This window comes from Zootoca vivipara, chromosome 7 (assembly GCF_965207765.1).
Source record: "Zootoca vivipara chromosome 7, rZooViv2.hap1.1, whole genome shotgun sequence".
Lineage (NCBI taxonomy): Eukaryota > Metazoa > Chordata > Lepidosauria > Squamata > Lacertidae > Zootoca > Zootoca vivipara.
In genome coordinates, this window is record NC_142590.1 from 1,372,958 (window position 1) to 1,397,983 (window position 25,026).

Below are 25,026 nucleotides of genomic sequence, written 5' to 3' on the forward strand. Positions count from 1 at the left end.
ATGGCTTTATTTCGCTTAGTTGCTTACTCTTGAGTAGAACTGCATATTCACTCCAGGAATACGCACCTTTGTCAAATGAGTCAAATTGAAGCAAAACACATTGTTGGAGTGTCAGAATGCATAGATAGAAGGCAAATAAGCGTTCCATGGCTTTATTTCACTTAGTTGCTTCCTCTTGAGTAGAACTGCATATTCACTCCAGAATTAAGCATCTTTTTAAAATGAGCCAAATTGAAGCAGAAAACATTGTTGGAGTGTCAGAATGCATAGTTAGAAGGCAAATAAGCGTTCCATGGCTTTATTTCGCTTAGTTGCTTACTCTTGAGTAGAACTGCATATTCACTCCAGGAATAAGTACCTTTGTCAAATGAGTCAAATTGAAGCAAAACACATTGTTGGAGTGTCAGAATGCATAGATAGAAGGCAAATAAGCGTTCCATGGCTTTATTTCGCTTAGTTGCTTACTCTTGAGTAGAACTGCATATTCAGAAATAAGCATCTTTTTAAAATGAGCCAAATTGAAGCAGAAAACATTGTTGGAGTGTCAGAATGCATAGTTAGAAGGCAAATAAGCGTTCCATGGCTTTATTTCGCTTAGTTGCTTACTCTTGAGTAGAACTGCATATTCACTCCAGAAATAAGCATCTTTTTAAAATGAGCCAAATTGAAGCAGAAAACATTGTTGGAGTGTCAGAATGCATAGATAGAAGGCAAATAAGCGTTCCATGGCTTTATTTCGCTTAGTTGCTTACTCTTGAGTAGAACTGCATATTCACTCAAGAAATGAGCACATTTGTCAAATGAGTCAAATTGAAGCAAAACACATTGTTGGAGTGTCAGAATGCATAGATAGAAGGCAAATAAGCGTTCCATGGCTTTATTTCGCTTAGTTGCTTACTCTTGAGTAGAACTGCATATTCACTCCAGGAATACGCACCTTTGTCAAATGAGTCAAATTGAAGCAAAACACATTGTTGGAGTGTCAGAATGCATAGATAGAAGGCAAATAAGCGTTCCATGGCTTTATTTCGCTTAGTTGCTTACTCTTGAGTAGAACTGCATATTCACTCCAGAAATAAGCATCTTTTTAAAATGAGCCAAATTGAAGCAGAAAACATTGTTGGAGTGTCAGAATGCATAGATAGAAGGCAAATAAGCGTTCCATGGCTTTATTTCGCTTAGTTGCTTACTCTTGAGTAGAACTGCATATTCACTCAAGAAATGAGAACATTTGTCAAATGAGTCAAATTGAAGCAAAACACATTGTTGGAGTGTCAGAATGCATAGATAGAAGGCAAATAAGCGTTCCATGGCTTTATTTCGCTTAGTTGCTTACTCTTGAGTAGAACTGCATATTCACTCCAGGAATAAGCACATTTGTCAAATGAGTCAAATTGAAGCAAAACACATTGTTGGAGTGTCAGAATGCATAGATAGAAGGCAAATAAGCGTTCCATGGCTTTATTTCGCTTAGTTGCTTACTCTTGAGTAGAACTGCATATTCACTCCAGGAATACGCACCTTTGTCAAATGAGTCAAATTGAAGCAAAACACATTGTTGGAGTGTCAGAATGCATAGATAGAAGGCAAATAAGCGTTCCATGGCTTTATTTCGCTTAGTTGCTTACTCTTGAGTAGAACTGCATATTCACTCCAGGAATAAGCACATTTGTCAAATGAGTAAAATTGAAGCAAAACACATTGTTGGAGTGTCAGAATGCATAGATAGAGGGCAAATAAGCGTTCCATGGCTTTATTTCGCTTTTTTGCTTACTCTTGAGTAGAACTGCATATTCACTCCAGGAATAAGCACATTTGTTAAATGAGTCAAATTGAAGCAAAACACATTGTTGGAGTGTCAGAATGCATAGATAGAAGGCAAATAAGCGTTCCATGGCTTTATTTCGCTTAGTTGCTTACTCTTGAGTAGAACTGCATATTCACTCCAGGAATAAGCACCTTTGTCAAATGAGTCAAATTGAAGCAAAACACATTGTTGGAGTGTCAGAATGCATAGATAGAAGGCAAATAAGCGTTCCATGGCTTTATTTCGCTTAGTTGCTTACTCTTGAGTAGAAGTGCATATTCACTCCAGGAATAAGCACATTTGTCAAATGAGTCAGATTGAAGCAAAACACATTGTTGGAGTGTCAGAATGCATAGATAGAAGGCAAATAAGCGTTCCATGGCTTTATTTCGCTTAGTTGCTTACTCTTGAGTAGAACTGCATATTCACTCCAGGAATAAGCATCTTTTTAAAATGAGCCAAATTGAAGCAGAAAACATTGTTGGAGTGTCAGAATGCATAGTTAGAAGGCAATTAAGCGTTCCATGGCTTTATTTCGCTTAGTTGCTTACTCTTGAGTAGAACTGCATATTCACTCCAGAAATAAGCATCTTTTTAAAATGAGCCAAATTGAAGCAGAAAACATTGTTGGAGTGTCAGAATGCATTGATAGAAGGCAAATAAGCGTTCCATGGCTTTATTTCGCTTAGTTGCTTACTCTTGAGTAGAACTGCATATTCACTCCAGGAATACGCACCTTTGTCAAATGAGTCAAATTGAAGCAAAACACATTGTTGGAGTGTCAGAATGCATAGATAGAAGGCAAATAAGCGTTCCATGGCTTTATTTCGCTTTGTTGCTTACTCTTGAGTAGAACTGCATATTCACTCCAGGAATAAGCACATTTGTCAAATGAGTCAAATTGAAGCAAAACACATTGTTGGAGTGTCAGAATGCATAGATAGAAGGCAAATAAGCGTTCCATGGCTTTATTTCGCTTAGTTGCTTACTCTTGAGTAGAACTGCATATTCACTCCAGGAATACGCACCTTTGTCAAATGAGTCAAATTGAAGCAAAACACATTGTTGGAGTGTCAGAATGCATAGATAGAGGGCAAATAAGCGTTCCATGGCTTTATTTCGCTTAGTTGCTTACTCTTGAGTAGAACTGCATATTCACTCCAGGAATACGCACCTTTGTCAAATGAGTCAAATTGAAGCAAAACACATTGTTGGAGTGTCAGAATGCATAGATAGAAGGCAAATAAGCGTTCCATGGCTTTATTTCGCTTAGTTGCTTACTCTTGAGTAGAACTGCATATTCACTCCAGGAATAAGCACATTTGTCAAATGAGTCAAATTGAAGCAAAACACATTGTTGGAGTGTCAGAATGCATAGATAGAAGGCAAATAAGCGTTCCATGGCTTTATTTCGCTTAGTTGCTTACTCTTGAGTAGAACTGCATATTCACTCCAGGAATACGCACCTTTGTCAAATGAGTCAAATTGAAGCAAAACACATTGTTGGAGTGTCAGAATGCATAGATAGAAGGCAAATAAGCGTTCCATGGCTTTATTTCGCTTAGTTGCTTACTCTTGAGTAGAACTGCATATTCACTCCAGGAATAAGCACATTTGTCAAATGAGTCAAATTGAAGCAAAACACATTGTTGGAGTGTCAGAATGCATAGATAGAGGGCAAATAAGCGTTCCATGGCTTTATTTCGCTTAGTTGCTTACTCTTGAGTAGAACTGCATATTCACTCCAGGAATAAGCACATTTGTTAAATGAGTCAAATTGAAGCAAAACACATTGTTGGAGTGTCAGAATGCATAGATAGAAGGCAAATAAGCGTTCCATGGCTTTATTTCGCTTAGTTGCTTACTCTTGAGTAGAACTGCATATTCACTCCAGGAATAAGCACCTTTGTCAAATGAGTCAAATTGAAGCAAAACACATTGTTGGAGTGTCAGAATGCATAGATAGAAGGCAAATAAGCGTTCCATGGCTTTATTTCGCTTAGTTGCTTACTCTTGAGTAGAAGTGCATATTCACTCCAGGAATAAGCACATTTGTCAAATGAGTCAGATTGAAGCAAAACACATTGTTGGAGTGTCAGAATGCATAGATAGAAGGCAAATAAGCGTTCCATGGCTTTATTTCGCTTAGTTGCTTACTCTTGAGTAGAACTGCATATTCACTCCAGGAATAAGCATCTTTTTAAAATGAGCCAAATTGAAGCAGAAAACATTGTTGGAGTGTCAGAATGCATAGTTAGAAGGCAATTAAGCGTTCCATGGCTTTATTTCGCTTAGTTGCTTACTCTTGAGTAGAACTGCATATTCGCTCCAGAAATAAGCATCTTTTTAAAATGAGCCAAATTGAAGCAGAAAACATTGTTGGAGTGTCAGAATGCATTGATAGAAGGCAAATAAGCGTTCCATGGCTTTATTTCGCTTAGTTGCTTACTCTTGAGTAGAACTGCATATTCACTCCAGGAATACGCATCTTTGTCAAATGAGTCAAATTGAAGCAAAACACATTGTTGGAGTGTCAGAATGCATAGATAGAAGGCAAATAAGCGTTCCATGGCTTTATTTCGCTTAGTTGCTTACTCTTGAGTAGAACTGCATATTCACTCCAGGAATACGCATCTTTGTCAAATGAGACAGATTGAAGCAAAACACATTGTTGGAGTGTCAGAATGCATAGATAGAAGGCAAATAAGCGTTCCATGGCTTTATTTCGCTTAGTTGCTTACTCTTGAGTAGAACTGCATATTCAATCCAGGAATAAGCACATTTGTCAAATGAGTCAGATTGAAGCAAAACACATTGTTGGAGTGTCAGAATGCATAGATAGAAGGCAAATAAGCGTTCCATGGCTTTATTTCGCTTAGTTGCTTACTCTTGAGTAGAACTGCATATTCACTCCAGGAATACGCACCTTTGTCAAATGAGTCAAATTGAAGCAAAACACATTGTTGGAGTGTCAGAATGCATAGATAGAAGGCAAATAAGCGTTCCATGGCTTAATTTCGCTTAGTTGCTTACTCTTGAGTAGAACTGCATATTCACTCCAGGAATACGCATCTTTGTCAAATGAGACAGATTGAAGCAAAACACATTGTTGGAGTGTCAGAATGCATAGATAGAAGGCAAATAAGCGTTCCATGGCTTTATTTCGCTTAGTTGCTTACTCTTGAGTAGAAGTGCATATTCAATCCAGGAATAAGCACATTTGTCAAATGAGTCAGATTGAAGCAAAACACATTGTTGGAGTGTCAGAATGCATAGATAGAAGGCAAATAAGCGTTCCATGGCTTTATTTCGCTTAGTTGCTTACTCTTGAGTAGAAGTGCATATTCACTCCAGGAATAAGCACATTTGTCAAATGAGTCAAATTGAAGCAGAACACATTGTTGGAGTGTCAGAATGCATAGATAGAGGGCAAATAAGCGTTCCATGGCTTTATTTCGCTTAGTTGCTTACTCTTGAGTAGAACTGCATATTCACTCCAGGAATAAGCACATTTGTCAAATGAGTCAAATTGAAGCAAAACACATTGTTGGAGTGTCAGAATGCATAGATAGAAGGCAAATAAGCGTTCCATGGCTTTATTTCGCTTAGTTGCTTACTCTTGAGTAGAACTGCATATTCACTCCAGGAATAAGTACCTTTGTCAAATGAGTCAAATTGAAGCAAAACACATTGTTGGAGTGTCAGAATGCATAGATAGAAGGCAAATAAGCGTTCCATGGCTTTATTTCGCTTAGTTGCTTACTCTTGAGTAGAACTGCATATTCACTCCAGAAATAAGCATCTTTTTAAAATGAGCCAAATTGAAGCAGAAAACATTGTTGGAGTGTCAGAATGCATAGATAGAAGGCAAATAAGCGTTCCATGGCTTTATTTCGCTTAGTTGCTTACTCTTGAGTAGAACTGCATATTCACTCCAGGAATACGCACCTTTGTCAAATGAGTCAAATTGAAGCAAAACACATTGTTGGAGTGTCAGAATGCATAGATAGAAGGCAAATAAGCGTTCCATGGCTTAATTTCGCTTAGTTGCTTACTCTTGAGTAGAACTGCATATTCACTCCAGGAATAAGCACATTTGTCAAATGAGTCAAATTGAAGCAAAACACATTGTTGGAGTGTCAGAATGCATAGATAGAAGGCAAATAAGCGTTCCATGGCTTTATTTCGCTTAGTTGCTTACTCTTGAGTAGAACTGCATATTCACTCCAGGAATACGCATCTTTGTCAAATGAGTCAAATTGAAGCAAAACACATTGTTGGAGTGTCAGAATGCATAGATAGAAGGCAAATAAGCGTTCCATGGCTTTATTTCGCTTAGTTGCTTCCTCTTGAGTAGAACTGCATATTCACTCCAGGAATAAGTACCTTTGTGAAATGAGTCAAATTGAAGCAAAACACATTGTTGGAGTGTCAGAATGCATAGATAGAAGGCAAATAAGCGTTCCATGGCTTTATTTCGCTTAGTTGCTTACTCTTGAGTAGAACTGCATATTCACTCCAGGAATACGCACCTTTGTCAAATGAGTCAAATTGAAGCAAAACACATTGTTGGAGTGTCAGAATGCATAGATAGAAGGCAAATAAGCGTTCCATGGCTTTATTTCGCTTAGTTGCTTACTCTTGAGTAGAACTGCATATTCACTCCAGGAATAAGCACATTTGTCAAATGAGTCAAATTGAAGCAAAACACATTGTTGGAGTGTCAGAATGCATAGATAGAGGGCAAATAAGCGTTCCATGGCTTTATTTCGCTTAGTTGCTTACTCTTGAGTAGAACTGCATATTCACTCCAGGAATAAGCACATTTGTCAAATGAGTCAAATTGAAGCAAAACACATTGTTGGAGTGTCAGAATGCATAGATAGAAGGCAAATAAGCGTTCCATGGCTTTATTTCGCTTAGTTGCTTACTCTTGAGTAGAACTGCATATTCACTCCAGAAATAAGCATCTTTTTAAAATGAGCCAAATTGAAGCAGAAAACATTGTTGGAGTGTCAGAATGCATAGATAGAAGGCAAATAAGCGTTCCATGGCTTTATTTCGCTTAGTTGCTTACTCTTGAGTAGAACTGCATATTCACTCCAGGAATACGCACCTTTGTCAAATGAGTCAAATTGAAGCAAAACACATTGTTGGAGTGTCAGAATGCATAGATAGAAGGCAAATAAGCGTTCCATGGCTTAATTTCGCTTAGTTGCTTACTCTTGAGTAGAACTGCATATTCACTCCAGGAATAAGCACATTTGTCAAATGAGTCAAATTGAAGCAAAACACATTGTTGGAGTGTCAGAATGCATAGATAGAAGGCAAATAAGCGTTCCATGGCTTTATTTCGCTTAGTTGCTTACTCTTGAGTAGAACTGCATATTCACTCCAGGAATACGCATCTTTGTCAAATGAGTCAAATTGAAGCAAAACACATTGTTGGAGTGTCAGAATGCATAGATAGAAGGCAAATAAGCGTTCCATGGCTTTATGTCGCTTAGTTGCTTCCTCTTGAGTAGAACTGCATATTCACTCCAGGAATAAGTACCTTTGTGAAATGAGTCAAATTGAAGCAAAACACATTGTTGGAGTGTCAGAATGCATAGATAGAAGGCAAATAAGCGTTCCATGGCTTTATTTCGCTTAGTTGCTTACTCTTGAGTAGAACTGCACATTCACTCCAGGAATACGCACCTTTGTCAAATGAGTCAAATTGAAGCAAAACACATTGTTGGAGTGTCAGAATGCATAGATAGAAGGCAAATAAGCGTTCCATGGCTTTATTTCGCTTAGTTGCTTACTCTTGAGTAGAACTGCATATTCACTCCAGGAATAAGCACATTTGTCAAATGAGTCAAATTGAAGCAAAACACATTGTTGGAGTGTCAGAATGCATAGATAGAGGGCAAATAAGCGTTCCATGGCTTTATTTCGCTTAGTTGCTTACTCTTGAGTAGAACTGCATATTCACTCCAGGAATAAGCACATTTGTCAAATGAGTCAAATTGAAGCAAAACACATTGTTGGAGTGTCAGAATGCATAGATAGAAGGCAAATAAGCGTTCCATGGCTTTATTTCGCTTAGTTGCTTACTCTTGAGTAGAACTGCATATTCACTCCAGGAATAAGTACCTTTGTCAAATGAGTCAAATTGAAGCAAAACACATTGTTGGAGTGTCAGAATGCATAGATAGAAGGCAAATAAGCGTTCCATGGCTTTATTTCGCTTAGTTGCTTACTCTTGAGTAGAACTGCATATTCACTCCAGGAATAAGCACCTTTGTCAAATGAGTCAAATTGAAGCAAAACACATTGTTGGAGTGTCAGAATGCATAGATAGAAGGCAAATAAGCGTTCCATGGCTTTATTTCGCTTAGTTGCTTACTCTTGAGTAGAAGTGCATATTCACTCCAGGAATAAGCACATTTGTCAAATGAGTCAGATTGAAGCAAAACACATTGTTGGAGTGTCAGAATGCATAGATAGAAGGCAAATAAGCGTTCCATGGCTTTATTTCGCTTAGTTGCTTACTCTTGAGTAGAACTGCATATTCACTCCAGGAATAAGCATCTTTTTAAAATGAGCCAAATTGAAGCAGAAAACATTGTTGGAGTGTCAGAATGCATAGTTAGAAGGCAATTAAGCGTTCCATGGCTTTATTTCGCTTAGTTGCTTACTCTTGAGTAGAACTGCATATTCGCTCCAGAAATAAGCATCTTTTTAAAATGAGCCAAATTGAAGCAGAAAACATTGTTGGAGTGTCAGAATGCATTGATAGAAGGCAAATAAGCGTTCCATGGCTTTATTTCGCTTAGTTGCTTACTCTTGAGTAGAACTGCATATTCACTCCAGGAATACGCACCTTTGTCAAATGAGTCAAATTGAAGCAAAACACATTGTTGGAGTGTCAGAATGCATAGATAGAAGGCAAATAAGCGTTCCATGGCTTTATTTCGCTTAGTTGCTTACTCTTGAGTAGAACTGCATATTCACTCCAGGAATAAGCACATTTGTCAAATGAGTCAAATTGAAGCAAAACACATTGTTGGAGTGTCAGAATGCATAGATAGAAGGCAAATAAGCGTTCCATGGCTTTATTTCGCTTAGTTGCTTACTCTTGAGTAGAACTGCATATTCACTCCAGGAATACGCACCTTTGTCAAATGAGTCAAATTGAAGCAAAACACATTGTTGGAGTGTCAGAATGCATAGATAGAAGGCAAATAAGCGTTCCATGGCTTTATTTCGCTTAGTTGCTTACTCTTGAGTAGAACTGCATATTCACTCCAGGAATACGCATCTTTGTCAAATGAGTCAAATTGAAGCAAAACACATTGTTGGAGTGTCAGAATGCATAGATAGAAGGCAAATAAGCGTTCCATGGCTTTATTTCGCTTAGTTGCTTACTCTTGAGTAGAACTGCATATTCACTCCAGGAATACGCATCTTTGTCAAATGAGACAGATTGAAGCAAAACACATTGTTGGAGTGTCAGAATGCATAGATAGAAGGCAAATAAGCGTTCCATGGCTTTATTTCGCTTAGTTGCTTACTCTTGAGTAGAACTGCATATTCAATCCAGGAATAAGCACATTTGTCAAATGAGCCAAATTGAAGCAGAAAACATTGTTGGAGTGTCAGAATGCATAGATAGAAGGCAAATAAGCGTTCCATGGCTTTATTTCGCTTAGTTGCTTACTCTTGAGTAGAACTGCATATTCACTCCAGGAATACGCACCTTTGTCAAATGAGTCAAATTGAAGCAAAACACATTGTTGGAGTGTCAGAATGCATAGATAGAAGGCAAATAAGCGTTCCATGGCTTAATTTCGCTTAGTTGCTTACTCTTGAGTAGAACTGCATATTCACTCCAGGAATAAGCACATTTGTCAAATGAGTCAAATTGAAGCAAAACACATTGTTTGAGTGTCAGAATGCATAGATAGAAGGCAAATAAGCGTTCCATGGCTTTATTTCGCTTAGTTGCTTACTCTTGAGTAGAACTGCATATTCACTCCAGGAATACGCATCTTTGTCAAATGAGTCAAATTGAAGCAAAACACATTGTTGGAGTGTCAGAATGCATAGATAGAAGGCAAATAAGCGTTCCATGGCTTTATTTCGCTTAGTTGCTTCCTCTTGAGTAGAACTGCATATTCACTCCAGGAATAAGTACCTTTGTCAAATGAGTCAAATTGAAGCAAAACACATTGTTGGAGTGTCAGAATGCATAGATAGAAGGCAAATAAGCGTTCCATGGCTTTATTTCGCTTAGTTGCTTACTCTTGAGTAGAACTGCATATTCACTCCAGGAATACGCATCTTTGTCAAATGAGTCAAATTGAAGCAAAACACATTGTTGGAGTGTCAGAATGCATAGATAGAAGGCAAATAAGCGTTCCATGGCTTTATTTCGCTTAGTTGCTTCCTCTTGAGTAGAACTGCATATTCACTCCAGGAATAAGTACCTTTGTCAAATGAGTCAAATTGAAGCAAAACACATTGTTGGAGTGTCAGAATGCATAGATAGAAGGCAAATAAGCGTTCCATGGCTTTATTTCGCTTAGTTGCTTACTCTTGAGTAGAACTGCATATTCACTCCAGGAATACGCACCTTTGTCAAATGAGTCAAATTGAAGCAAAACACATTGTTGGAGTGTCAGAATGCATAGATAGAAGGCAAATAAGCGTTCCATGGCTTTATTTCGCTTAGTTGCTTACTCTTGAGTAGAACTGCATATTCACTCCAGAAATAAGCATCTTTTTAAAATGAGCCAAATTGAAGCAGAAAACATTGTTGGAGTGTCAGAATGCATTGATAGAAGGCAAATAAGCGTTCCATGGCTTTATTTCGCTTAGTTGCTTACTCTTGAGTAGAACTGCATATTCACTCAAGAAATGAGCACCTTTGTGAAATGACCCAAATTGAAGCAGAAAATATTGTTGGAGTGTCAGAATGCATAGATAGAAGGCAAATAAGCGTTCCATGGCTTTATTTCGCTTAGTTGCTTACTCTTGAGTAGAACTGCATATTCACTCCAGGAATACGCACCTTTGTCAAATGAGTCAAATTGAAGCAAAACACATTGTTGGAGTGTCAGAATGCATAGATAGAAGGGATATAAGCGTTCCATGGCTTTATTTCTCTTAGTTGCTTACTCTTGAGTAGAACTGCATATTCACTCCAGGAATACGCACCTTTGTGAAATGAGTCAAATTGAAGCAAAACACATTGTTGGAGTGTCAGAATGCATAGATAGAAGGCAAATAAGCGTTCCATGGCTTTATTTCGCTTAGTTGCTTACTCTTGAGTAGAACTGCATATTCACTCCAGGAATACGCACCTTTGTCAAATGAGTCAAATTGAAGCAAAACACATTGTTGGAGTGTCAGAATGCATAGATAGAAGGCAAATAAGCGTTCCATGGCTTTATTTCGCTTAGTTGCTTACTCTTGAGTAGAACTGCATATTCACTCCAGGAATACGCACCTTTGTCAAATGAGTCAAATTGAAGCAAAACACATTGTTGGAGTGTCAGAATGCATAGATAGAAGGCAAATAAGCGTTCCATGGCTTTATTTCGCTTAGTTGCTTACTCTTGAGTAGAACTGCATATTCACTCCAGGAATACGCATCTTTGTCAAATGAGACAGATTGAAGCAAAACACATTGTTGGAGTGTCAGAATGCATAGATAGAAGGCAAATAAGCGTTCCATGGCTTTATTTCGCTTAGTTGCTTACTCTTGAGTAGAAGTGCATATTCAATCCAGGAATAAGCACATTTGTCAAATGAGTCAGATTGAAGCAAAACACATTGTTGGAGTGTCAGAATGCATAGATAGAAGGCAAATAAGCGTTCCATGGCTTTATTTCGCTTAGTTGCTTACTCTTGAGTAGAAGTGCATATTCACTCCAGGAATAAGCACATTTGTCAAATGAGTCAAATTGAAGCAGAACACATTGTTGGAGTGTCAGAATGCATAGATAGAGGGCAAATAAGCGTTCCATGGCTTTATTTCGCTTAGTTGCTTACTCTTGAGTAGAACTGCATATTCACTCCAGGAATAAGCACATTTGTCAAATGAGTCAAATTGAAGCAAAACACATTGTTGTAGTGTCAGAATGCATAGATAGAAGGCAAATAAGCGTTCCATGGCTTTATTTCGCTTAGTTGCTTACTCTTGAGTAGAACTGCATATTCACTCCAGGAATAAGTACCTTTGTCAAATGAGTCAAATTGAAGCAAAACACATTGTTGGAGTGTCAGAATGCATAGATAGAAGGCAAATAAGCGTTCCATGGCTTTATTTCGCTTAGTTGCTTACTCTTGAGTAGAACTGCATATTCACTCCAGGAATACGCACCTTTGTCAAATGAGTCAAATTGAAGCAGAACACATTGTTGGAGTGTCAGAATGCATAGATAGAAGGCAAATAAGCGTTCCATGGCTTTATTTCGCTTAGTTGCTTACTCTTGAGTAGAACTGCATATTCACTCCAGGAATACGCACCTTTGTCAAATGAGTCAAATTGAAGCAAAACACATTGTTGGAGTGTCAGAATGCATAGATAGAAGGCAAATAAGCGTTCCATGGCTTTATTTCGCTTAGTTGCTTACTCTTGAGTAGAACTGCATATTCACTCCAGGAATAAGCACCTTTGTCAAATGAGTCAAATTGAAGCAAAACACATTGTTGGAGTGTCAGAATGCATAGATAGAAGGCAAATAAGCGTTCCATGGCTTTATTTCGCTTAGTTGCTTACTCTTGAGTAGAAGTGCATATTCACTCCAGGAATAAGCACATTTGTCAAATGAGTCAAATTGAAGCAAAACACATTGTTGGAGTGTCAGAATGCATAGATAGAAGGCAAATAAGCGTTCCATGGCTTTATTTCGCTTAGTTGCTTACTCTTGAGTAGAACTGCATATTCACTCCAGGAATACGCACCTTTGTCAAATGAGTCAAATTGAAGCAAAACACATTGTTGGAGTGTCAGAATGCATAGATAGAAGGCAAATAAGCGTTCCATGGCTTTATTTCGCTTAGTTGCTTACTCTTGAGTAGAACTGCATATTCACTCCAGGAATAAGCACCTTTGTCAAATGAGTCAAATTGAAGCAAAACACATTGTTGGAGTGTCAGAATGCATAGATAGAAGGCAAATAAGCGTTCCATGGCTTTATTTCGCTTAGTTGCTTACTCTTGAGTAGAAGTGCATATTCACTCCAGGAATAAGCACATTTGTCAAATGAGTCAGATTGAAGCAAAACACATTGTTGGAGTGTCAGAATGCATAGATAGAAGGCAAATAAGCGTTCCATGGCTTTATTTCGCTTAGTTGCTTACTCTTGAGTAGAACTGCATATTCACTCCAGGAATAAGCATCTTTTTAAAATGAGCCAAATTGAAGCAGAAAACATTGTTGGAGTGTCAGAATGCATAGTTAGAAGGCAATTAAGCGTTCCATGGCTTTATTTCGCTTAGTTGCTTACTCTTGAGTAGAACTGCATATTCGCTCCAGGAATACGCACCTTTGTCAAATGAGTCAAATTGAAGCAGAAAACATTGTTGGAGTGTCAGAATGCATTGATAGAAGGCAAATAAGCGTTCCATGGCTTTATTTCGCTTAGTTGCTTACTCTTGAGTAGAACTGCATATTCACTCCAGGAATACGCACCTTTGTCAAATGAGTCAAATTGAAGCAAAACACATTGTTGGAGTGTCAGAATGCATAGATAGAAGGCAAATAAGCGTTCCATGGCTTTATTTCGCTTAGTTGCTTACTCTTGAGTAGAACTGCATATTCACTCCAGGAATAAGCACATTTGTCAAATGAGTCAAATTGAAGCAAAACACATTGTTGGAGTGTCAGAATGCATAGATAGAAGGCAAATAAGCGTTCCATGGCTTTATTTCGCTTAGTTGCTTACTCTTGAGTAGAACTGCATATTCACTCCAGGAATACGCACCTTTGTCAAATGAGTCAAATTGAAGCAAAACACATTGTTGGAGTGTCAGAATGCATAGATAGAAGGCAAATAAGCGTTCCATGGCTTTATTTCGCTTAGTTGCTTACTCTTGAGTAGAACTGCATATTCACTCCAGGAATACGCATCTTTGTCAAATGAGTCAAATTGAAGCAAAACACATTGTTGGAGTGTCAGAATGCATAGATAGAAGGCAAATAAGCGTTCCATGGCTTTATTTCGCTTAGTTGCTTACTCTTGAGTAGAACTGCATATTCACTCCAGGAATACGCATCTTTGTCAAATGAGACAGATTGAAGCAAAACACATTGTTGGAGTGTCAGAATGCATAGATAGAAGGCAAATAAGCGTTCCATGGCTTTATTTCGCTTAGTTGCTTACTCTTGAGTAGAAGTGCATATTCAATCCAGGAATAAGCACATTTGTCAAATGAGTCAGATTGAAGCAAAACACATTGTTGGAGTGTCAGAATGCATAGATAGAAGGCAAATAAGCGTTCCATGGCTTTATTTCGCTTAGTTGCTTACTCTTGAGTAGAACTGCATATTCACTCCAGGAATACGCACCTTTGTCAAATGAGTCAAATTGAAGCAAAACACATTGTTGGAGTGTCAGAATGCATAGATAGAAGGCAAATAAGCGTTCCATGGCTTAATTTCGCTTAGTTGCTTACTCTTGAGTAGAACTGCATATTCACTCCAGGAATACGCATCTTTGTCAAATGAGACAGATTGAAGCAAAACACATTGTTGGAGTGTCAGAATGCATAGATAGAAGGCAAATAAGCGTTCCATGGCTTTATTTCGCTTAGTTGCTTACTCTTGAGTAGAAGTGCATATTCAATCCAGGAATAAGCACCTTTGTCAAATGAGTCAGATTGAAGCAAAACACATTGTTGGAGTGTCAGAATGCATAGATAGAAGGCAAATAAGCGTTCCATGGCTTTATTTCGCTTAGTTGCTTACTCTTGAGTAGAAGTGCATATTCACTCCAGGAATAAGCACATTTGTCAAATGAGTCAAATTGAAGCAGAACACATTGTTGGAGTGTCAGAATGCATAGATAGAGGGCAAATAAGCGTTCCATGGCTTTATTTCGCTTAGTTGCTTACTCTTGAGTAGAACTGCATATTCACTCCAGGAATAAGCACATTTGTCAAATGAGTCAAATTGAAGCAAAACACATTGTTGGAGTGTCAGAATGCATAGATAGAAGGCAAATAAGCGTTCCATGGCTTTATTTCGCTTAGTTGCTTACTCTTGAGTAGAACTGCATATTCACTCCAGGAATAAGTACCTTTGTCAAATGAGTCAAATTGAAGCAAAACACATTGTTGGAGTGTCAGAATGCATAGATAGAAGGCAAATAAGCGTTCCATGGCTTTATTTCGCTTAGTTGCTTACTCTTGAGTAGAACTGCATATTCACTCCAGGAATACGCACCTTTGTCAAATGAGTCAAATTGAAGCAGAACACATTGTTGGAGTGTCAGAATGCATAGATAGAAGGCAAATAAGCGTTCCATGGCTTTATTTCGCTTAGTTGCTTACTCTTGAGTAGAACTGCATATTCACTCCAGGAATACGCACCTTTGTCAAATGAGTCAAATTGAAGCAAAACACATTGTTGGAGTGTCAGAATGCATAGATAGAAGGCAAATAAGCGTTCCATGGCTTTATTTCGCTTAGTTGCTTACTCTTGAGTAGAACTGCATATTCACTCCAGGAATAAGCATCTTTTTAAAATGAGCCAAATTGAAGCAGAAAACATTGTTGGAGTGTCAGAATGCATAGATAGAAGGCAAATAAGCGTTCCATGGCTTTATTTCGCTTAGTTGCTTACTCTTGAGTAGAACTGCATATTCGCTCCAGAAATAAGCATCTTTTTAAAATGAGCCAAATTGAAGCAGAAAACATTGTTGGAGTGTCAGAATGCATTGATAGAAGGCAAATAAGCGTTCCATGGCTTTATTTCGCTTAGTTGCTTACTCTTGAGTAGAACTGCATATTCACTCCAGGAATACGCACCTTTGTCAAATGAGTCAAATTGAAGCAAAACACATTGTTGGAGTGTCAGAATGCATAGATAGAAGGCAAATAAGCGTTCCATGGCTTTATTTCGCTTAGTTGCTTACTCTTGAGTAGAACTGCATATTCACTCCAGGAATACGCATCTTTGTCAAATGAGTCAAATTGAAGCAAAACACATTGTTGGAGTGTCAGAATGCATAGATAGAAGGCAAATAAGCGTTCCATGGCTTTATTTCGCTTAGTTGCTTCCTCTTGAGTAGAACTGCATATTCACTCCAGGAATAAGTACCTTTGTCAAATGAGTCAAATTGAAGCAAAACACATTGTTGGAGTGTCAGAATGCATAGATAGAAGGCAAATAAGCGTTCCATGGCTTTATTTCGCTTAGTTGCTTACTCTTGAGTAGAACTGCATATTCACTCCAGGAATACGCACCTTTGTCAAATGAGTCAAATTGAAGCAAAACACATTGTTGGAGTGTCAGAATGCATAGATAGAAGGCAAATAAGCGTTCCATGGCTTTATTTCGCTTAGTTGCTTACTCTTGAGTAGAACTGCATATTCACTCCAGAAATAAGCATCTTTTTAAAATGAGCCAAATTGAAGCAGAAAACATTGTTGGAGTGTCAGAATGCATTGATAGAAGGCAAATAAGCGTTCCATGGCTTTATTTCGCTTAGTTGCTTACTCTTGAGTAGAACTGCATATTCACTCAAGAAATGAGCACCTTTGTGAAATGACCCAAATTGAAGCAGAAAATATTGTTGGAGTGTCAGAATGCATAGATAGAAGGCAAATAAGCGTTCCATGGCTTTATTTCGCTTAGTTGCTTACTCTTGAGTAGAACTGCATATTCACTCCAGGAATACGCACCTTTGTCAAATGAGTCAAATTGAAGCAAAACACATTGTTGGAGTGTCAGAATGCATAGATAGAAGGCAAATAAGCGTTCCATGGCTTTATTTCGCTTAGTTGCTTCCTCTTGAGTAGAACTGCATATTCACTCCAGGAATAAGTACCTTTGTCAAATGAGTCAAATTGAAGCAAAACACATTGTTGGAGTGTCAGAATGCATAGATAGAAGGCAAATAAGCGTTCCATGGCTTTATTTCGCTTAGTTGCTTACTCTTGAGTAGAACTGCATATTCACTCCAGGAATACGCATCTTTGTCAAATGAGTCAAATTGAAGCAAAACACATTGTTGGAGTGTCAGAATGCATAGATAGAAGGCAAATAAGCGTTCCATGGCTTTATTTCGCTTAGTTGCTTCCTCTTGAGTAGAACTGCATATTCACTCCAGGAATAAGTACCTTTGTCAAATGAGTCAAATTGAAGCAAAACACATTGTTGGAGTGTCAGAATGCATAGATAGAAGGCAAATAAGCGTTCCATGGCTTTATTTCGCTTAGTTGCTTACTCTTGAGTAGAACTGCATATTCACTCCAGGAATACGCACCTTTGTCAAATGAGTCAAATTGAAGCAAAACACATTGTTGGAGTGTCAGAATGCATAGATAGAAGGCAAATAAGCGTTCCATGGCTTTATTTCGCTTAGTTGCTTACTCTTGAGTAGAACTGCATATTCACTCCAGAAATAAGCATCTTTTTAAAATGAGCCAAATTGAAGCAGAAAACATTGTTGGAGTGTCAGAATGCATTGATAGAAGGCAAATAAGCGTTCCATGGCTTTATTTCGCTTAGTTGCTTACTCTTGAGTAGAACTGCATATTCACTCAAGAAATGAGCACCTTTGTGAAATGACCCAAATTGAAGCAGAAAATATTGTTGGAGTGTCAGAATGCATAGATAGAAGGCAAATAAGCGTTCCATGGCTTTATTTCGCTTAGTTGCTTACTCTTGAGTAGAACTGCATATTCACTCCAGGAATACGCACCTTTGTCAAATGAGTCAAATTGAAGCAAAACACATTGTTGGAGTGTCAGAATGCATAGATAGAAGGGATATAAGCGTTCCATGGCTTTATTTCTCTTAGTTGCTTACTCTTGAGTAGAACTGCATATTCACTCCAGGAATACGCACCTTTGTGAAATGAGTCAAATTGAAGCAAAACACATTGTTGGAGTGTCAGAATGCATAGATAGAAGGCAAATAAGCGTTCCATGGCTTTATTTCGCTTAGTTGCTTACTCTTGAGTAGAACTGCATATTCACTCCAGGAATACGCACCTTTGTCAAATGAGTCAAATTGAAGCAAAACACATTGTTGGAGTGTCAGAATGCATAGATAGAAGGCAAATAAGCGTTCCATGGCTTTATTTCGCTTAGTTGCTTACTCTTGAGTAGAACTGCATATTCACTCCAGGAATACGCACCTTTGTCAAATGAGTCAAATTGAAGCAAAACACATTGTTGGAGTGTCAGAATGCATAGATAGAAGGCAAATAAGCGTTCCATGGCTTTATTTCGCTTAGTTGCTTACTCTTGAGTAGAACTGCATATTCACTCCAGGAATACGCATCTTTGTCAAATGAGACAGATTGAAGCAAAACACATTGTTGGAGTGTCAGAATGCATAGATAGAAGGCAAATAAGCGTTCCATGGCTTTATTTCGCTTAGTTGCTTACTCTTGAGTAGAAGTGCATATTCAATCCAGGAATAAGCACATTTGTCAAATGAGTCAGATTGAAGCAAAACACATTGTTGGAGTGTCAGAATGCATAGATAGAAGGCAAATAAGCGTTCCATGGCTTTATTTCGCTTAGTTGCTTACTCTTGAGTAGAAGTGCATATTCACTCCAGGAATAAGCACATTTGTCAAATGAGTCAAATTGAAGCAGAACACATTGTTGGAGTGTCAGAATGCATAGATAGAGGGCAAATAAGCGTTCCATGGCTTTATTTCGCTTAGTTGCTTACTCTTGAGTAGAACTGCATATTCACTCCAGGAATAAGCACATTTGTCAAATGAGTCAAATTGAAGCAAAACACATTGTTGTAGTGTCAGAATGCATAGATAGAAGGCAAATAAGCGTTCCATGGCTTTATTTCGCTTAGTTGCTTACTCTTGAGTAGAACTGCATATTCACTCCAGGAATAAGTACCTTTGTCAAATGAGTCAAATTGAAGCAAAACACATTGTTGGAGTGTCAGAATGCATAGATAGAAGGCAAATAAGCGTTCCATGGCTTTATTTCGCTTAGTTGCTTACTCTTGAGTAGAACTGCATATTCACTCCAGGAATACGCACCTTTGTCAAATGAGTCAAATTGAAGCAGAACACATTGTTGGAGTGTCAGAATGCATAGATAGAAGGCAAATAAGCGTTCCATGGCTTTATTTCGCTTAGTTGCTTACTCTTGAGTAGAACTGCATATTCACTCCAGGAATACGCACCTTTGTCAAATGAGTCAAATTGAAGCAAAACACATTGTTGGAGTGTCAGAATGCATAGATAGAAGGCAAATAAGCGTTCCATGGCTTTATTTCGCTTAGTTGCTTACTCTTGAGTAGAACTGCATATTCACTCCAGGAATAAGCACCTTTGTCAAATGAGTCAAATTGAAGCAAAACACATTGTTGGAGTGTCAGAATGCATAGATAGAAGGCAAATAAGCGTTCCATGGCTTTATTTCGCTTAGTTGCTTACTCTTGAGTAGAAGTGCATATTCACTCCAGGAATAAGCACATTTGTCAAATGAGTCAAATTGAAGCAAAACACATTGTTGGAGTGTCAGAATGCATAGATAGAAGGCAAATAAGCGTTCCATGGCTTTATTTCGCTTAGTTGCTTACTCTTGAGTAGAACTGCATATTCACTCCAGGAATACGCACCTTTGTCAAATGAGTCAAATTGAAGCAAAACACATTGTTGGAGTGTCAGAATGCATAGATAGAAGGCAAATAAGCGTTCCATGGCTTTATTTCGCTTAGTTGCTTACTCTTGAGTAGAACTGCATATTCACTCCAGGAATAAGCACCTTTGTCAAATGAGTCAAATTGAAGCAAAACACATTGTTGGAGTGTCAGAATGCATAGATAGAAGGCAAATAAGCGTTCCATGGCTTTATTTCGCTTAGTTGCTTACTCTTGAGTAGAAGTGCATATTCACTCCAGGAATAAGCACATTTGTCAAATGAGTCAGATTGAAGCAAAACACATTGTTGGAGTGTCAGAATGCATAGATAGAAGGCAAATAAGCGTTCCATGGCTTTATTTCGCTTAGTTGCTTACTCTTGAGTAGAACTGCATATTCACTCCAGGAATAAGCATCTTTTTAAAATGAGCCAAATTGAAGCAGAAAACATTGTTGGAGTGTCAGAATGCATAGTTAGAAGGCAATTAAGCGTTCCATGGCTTTATTTCGCTTAGTTGCTTACTCTTGAGTAGAACTGCATATTCGCTCCAGGAATACGCACCTTTGTCAAATGAGTCAAATTGAAGCAGAAAACATTGTTGGAGTGTCAGAATGCATTGATAGAAGGCAAATAAGCGTTCCATGGCTTTATTTCGCTTAGTTGCTTACTCTTGAGTAGAACTGCATATTCACTCCAGGAATACGCACCTTTGTCAAATGAGTCAAATTGAAGCAAAACACATTGTTGGAGTGTCAGAATGCATAGATAGAAGGCAAATAAGCGTTCCATGGCTTTATTTCGCTTAGTTGCTTACTCTTGAGTAGAACTGCATATTCACTCCAGGAATAAGCACATTTGTCAAATGAGTCAAATTGAAGCAAAACACATTGTTGGAGTGTCAGAATGCATAGATAGAAGGCAAATAAGCGTTCCATGGCTTTATTTCGCTTAGTTGCTTACTCTTGAGTAGAACTGCATATTCACTCCAGGAATACGCACCTTTGTCAAATGAGTCAAATTGAAGCAAAACACATTGTTGGAGTGTCAGAATGCATAGATAGAAGGCAAATAAGCGTTCCATGGCTTTATTTCGCTTAGTTGCTTACTCTTGAGTAGAACTGCATATTCACTCCAGGAATACGCATCTTTGTCAAATGAGTCAAATTGAAGCAAAACACATTGTTGGAGTGTCAGAATGCATAGATAGAAGGCAAATAAGCGTTCCATGGCTTTATTTCGCTTAGTTGCTTACTCTTGAGTAGAACTGCATATTCACTCCAGGAATACGCATCTTTGTCAAATGAGACAGATTGAAGCAAAACACATTGTTGGAGTGTCAGAATGCATAGATAGAAGGCAAATAAGCGTTCCATGGCTTTATTTCGCTTAGTTGCTTACTCTTGAGTAGAAGTGCATATTCAATCCAGGAATAAGCACATTTGTCAAATGAGTCAGATTGAAGCAAAACACATTGTTGGAGTGTCAGAATGCATAGATAGAAGGCAAATAAGCGTTCCATGGCTTTATTTCGCTTAGTTGCTTACTCTTGAGTAGAACTGCATATTCACTCCAGGAATACGCACCTTTGTCAAATGAGTCAAATTGAAGCAAAACACATTGTTGGAGTGTCAGAATGCATAGATAGAAGGCAAATAAGCGTTCCATGGCTTAATTTCGCTTAGTTGCTTACTCTTGAGTAGAACTGCATATTCACTCCAGGAATACGCATCTTTGTCAAATGAGACAGATTGAAGCAAAACACATTGTTGGAGTGTCAGAATGCATAGATAGAAGGCAAATAAGCGTTCCATGGCTTTATTTCGCTTAGTTGCTTACTCTTGAGTAGAAGTGCATATTCAATCCAGGAATAAGCACCTTTGTCAAATGAGTCAGATTGAAGCAAAACACATTGTTGGAGTGTCAGAATGCATAGATAGAAGGCAAATAAGCGTTCCATGGCTTTATTTCGCTTAGTTGCTTACTCTTGAGTAGAAGTGCATATTCACTCCAGGAATAAGCACATTTGTCAAATGAGTCAAATTGAAGCAGAACACATTGTTGGAGTGTCAGAATGCATAGATAGAGGGCAAATAAGCGTTCCATGGCTTTATTTCGCTTAGTTGCTTACTCTTGAGTAGAACTGCATATTCACTCCAGGAATAAGCACATTTGTCAAATGAGTCAAATTGAAGCAAAACACATTGTTGGAGTGTCAGAATGCATAGATAGAAGGCAAATAAGCGTTCCATGGCTTTATTTCGCTTAGTTGCTTACTCTTGAGTAGAACTGCATATTCACTCCAGGAATAAGTACCTTTGTCAAATGAGTCAAATTGAAGCAAAACACATTGTTGGAGTGTCAGAATGCATAGATAGAAGGCAAATAAGCGTTCCATGGCTTTATTTCGCTTAGTTGCTTACTCTTGAGTAGAACTGCATATTCACTCCAGGAATACGCACCTTTGTCAAATGAGTCAAATTGAAGCAGAACACATTGTTGGAGTGTCAGAATGCATAGATAGAAGGCAAATAAGCGTTCCATGGCTTTATTTCGCTTAGTTGCTTACTCTTGAGTAGAACTGCATATTCACTCCAGGAATACGCACCTTTGTCAAATGAGTCAAATTGAAGCAAAACACATTGTTGGAGTGTCAGAATGCATAGATAGAAGGCAAATAAGCGTTCCATGGCTTTATTTCGCTTAGTTGCTTACTCTTGAGTAGAACTGCATATTCACTCCAGGAATAAGCATCTTTTTAAAATGAGCCAAATTGAAGCAGAAAACATTGTTGGAGTGTCAGAATGCATAGATAGAAGGCAAATAAGCGTTCCATGGCTTTATTTCGCTTAGTTGCTTACTCTTGAGTAGAACTGCATATTCGCTCCAGAAATAAGCATCTTTTTAAAATGAGCCAAATTGAAGCAGAAAACATTGTTGGAGTGTCAGAATGCATTGATAGAAGGCAAATAAGCGTTCCATGGCTTTATTTCGCTTAGTTGCTTACTCTTGAGTAGAACTGCATATTCACTCCAGGAATACGCACCTTTGTCAAATGAGTCAAATTGAAGCAAAACACATTGTTGGAGTGTCAGAATGCATAGATAGAAGGCAAATAAGCGTTCCATGGCTTTATTTCGCTTAGTTGCTTACTCTTGAGTAGAACTGCATATTCACTCCAGGAATAAGCACATTTGTCAAATGAGTCAAATTGAAGCAAAACACATTGTTGGAGTGTCAGAATGCATAGATAGAAGGCAAATAAGCGTTCCATGGCTTTATTTCGCTTAGTTGCTTACTCTTGAGTAGAACTGCATATTCACTCCAGGAATACGCACCTTTGTCAAATGAGTCAAATTGAAGCAAAACACATTGTTGGAGTGTCAGAATGCATAGATAGAAGGCAAATAAGGGTTCCATGGCTTTATTTCGCTTAGTTGCTTACTCTTGAGTAGAACTGCATATTCACTCCAGGAATACGCACCTTTGTCAAATGAGTCAAATTGAAGCAAAACACATTGTTGGAGTGTCAGAATGCATAGATAGAAGGCAAATAAGCGTTCCATGGCTTTATTTCGCTTAGTTGCTTACTCTTGAGTAGAACTGCATATTCACTCCAGAAATAAGTATCTTTTTAAAATGAGCCAAATTGAAGCAGAAAACATTGTTGGAGTGTCAGAATGCATAGTTAGAAGGCAAATAAGCGTTCCATGGCTTTATTTCGCTTAGTTGCTTACTCTTGAGTAGAACTGCATATTCACTCCAGAAATAAGCATCTTTTTAAAATGAGCCAAATTGAAGCAGAAAACATTGTGGGAGTGTCAGAATGCATAGATAGAAGGCAAATAAGCGTTCCATGGCTTTATTTCGCTTAGTTGCTTACTCTTGAGTAGAACTGCATATTCACTCCAGGAATACGCACCTTTGTCAAATGAGTCAAATTGAAGCAAAACACATTGTTGGAGTGTCAGAATGCATAGATAGAAGGCAAATAAGCGTTCCATGGCTTAATTTCGCTTAGTTGCTTACTCTTGAGTAGAACTGCATATTCACTCCAGGAATAAGCACATTTGTCAAATGAGTCAAATTGAAGCAAAACACATTGTTGGAGTGTCAGAATGCATAGATAGAAGGCAAATAAGCGTTCCATGGCTTTATTTCGCTTAGTTGCTTACTCTTGAGTAGAACTGCATATTCACTCCAGGAATAAGTACCTTTGTCAAATGAGTCAAATTGAAGCAAAACACATTGTTGGAGTGTCAGAATGCATAGATAGAAGGCAAATAAGCGTTCCATGGCTTTATTTCGCTTAGTTGCTTACTCTTGAGTAGAACTGCATATTCACTCCAGGAATACGCACCTTTGTCAAACGAGTCAAATTGAAGCAAAACACATTGTTGGAGTGTCAGAATGCATAGATAGAAGGCAAATAAGCGTTCCATGGCTTTATTTCGCTTAGTTGCTTACTCTTGAGTAGAACTGCATATTCACTCCAGAAATAAGCATCTTTTTAAAATGAGCCAAATTGAAGCAGAAAACATTGTTGGAGTGTCAGAATGCATAGATAGAAGGCAAATAAGCGTTCCATGGCTTTATTTCGCTTAGTTGCTTACTCTTGAGTAGAACTGCATATTCACTCAAGAAATGAGCACCTTTGTGAAATGACCCAAATTGAAGCAGAAAATATTGTTGGAGTGTCAGAATGCATAGATAGAAGGCAAATAAGCGTTCCATGGCTTTATTTCGCTTAGTTGCTTACTCTTGAGTAGAACTGCATATTCACTCCAGGAATACGCACCTTTGTCAAATGAGTCAAATTGAAGCAAAACACATTGTTGGAGTGTCAGAATGCATAGATAGAAGGGATATAAGCGTTCCATGGCTTTATTTCTCTTAGTTGCTTACTCTTGAGTAGAACTGCATATTCACTCCAGGAATACGCACCTTTGTGAAATGAGTCAAATTGAAGCAAAACACATTGTTGGAGTGTCAGAATGCATAGATAGAAGGCAAATAAGCGTTCCATGGCTTTATTTCGCTTAGTTGCTTACTCTTGAGTAGAACTGCATATTCACTCCAGGAATACGCACCTTTGTCAAATGAGTCAAATTGAAGCAAAACACATTGTTGGAGTGTCAGAATGCATAGATAGAAGGCAAATAAGCGTTCCATGGCTTTATTTCGCTTAGTTGCTTACTCTTGAGTAGAACTGCATATTCACTCCAGGAATACGCACCTTTGTCAAATGAGTCAAATTGAAGCAAAACACATTGTTGGAGTGTCAGAATGCATAGATAGAAGGCAAATAAGCGTTCCATGGCTTAATTTCGCTTAGTTGCTTACTCTTGAGTAGAACTGCATATTCACTCCAGGAATACGCA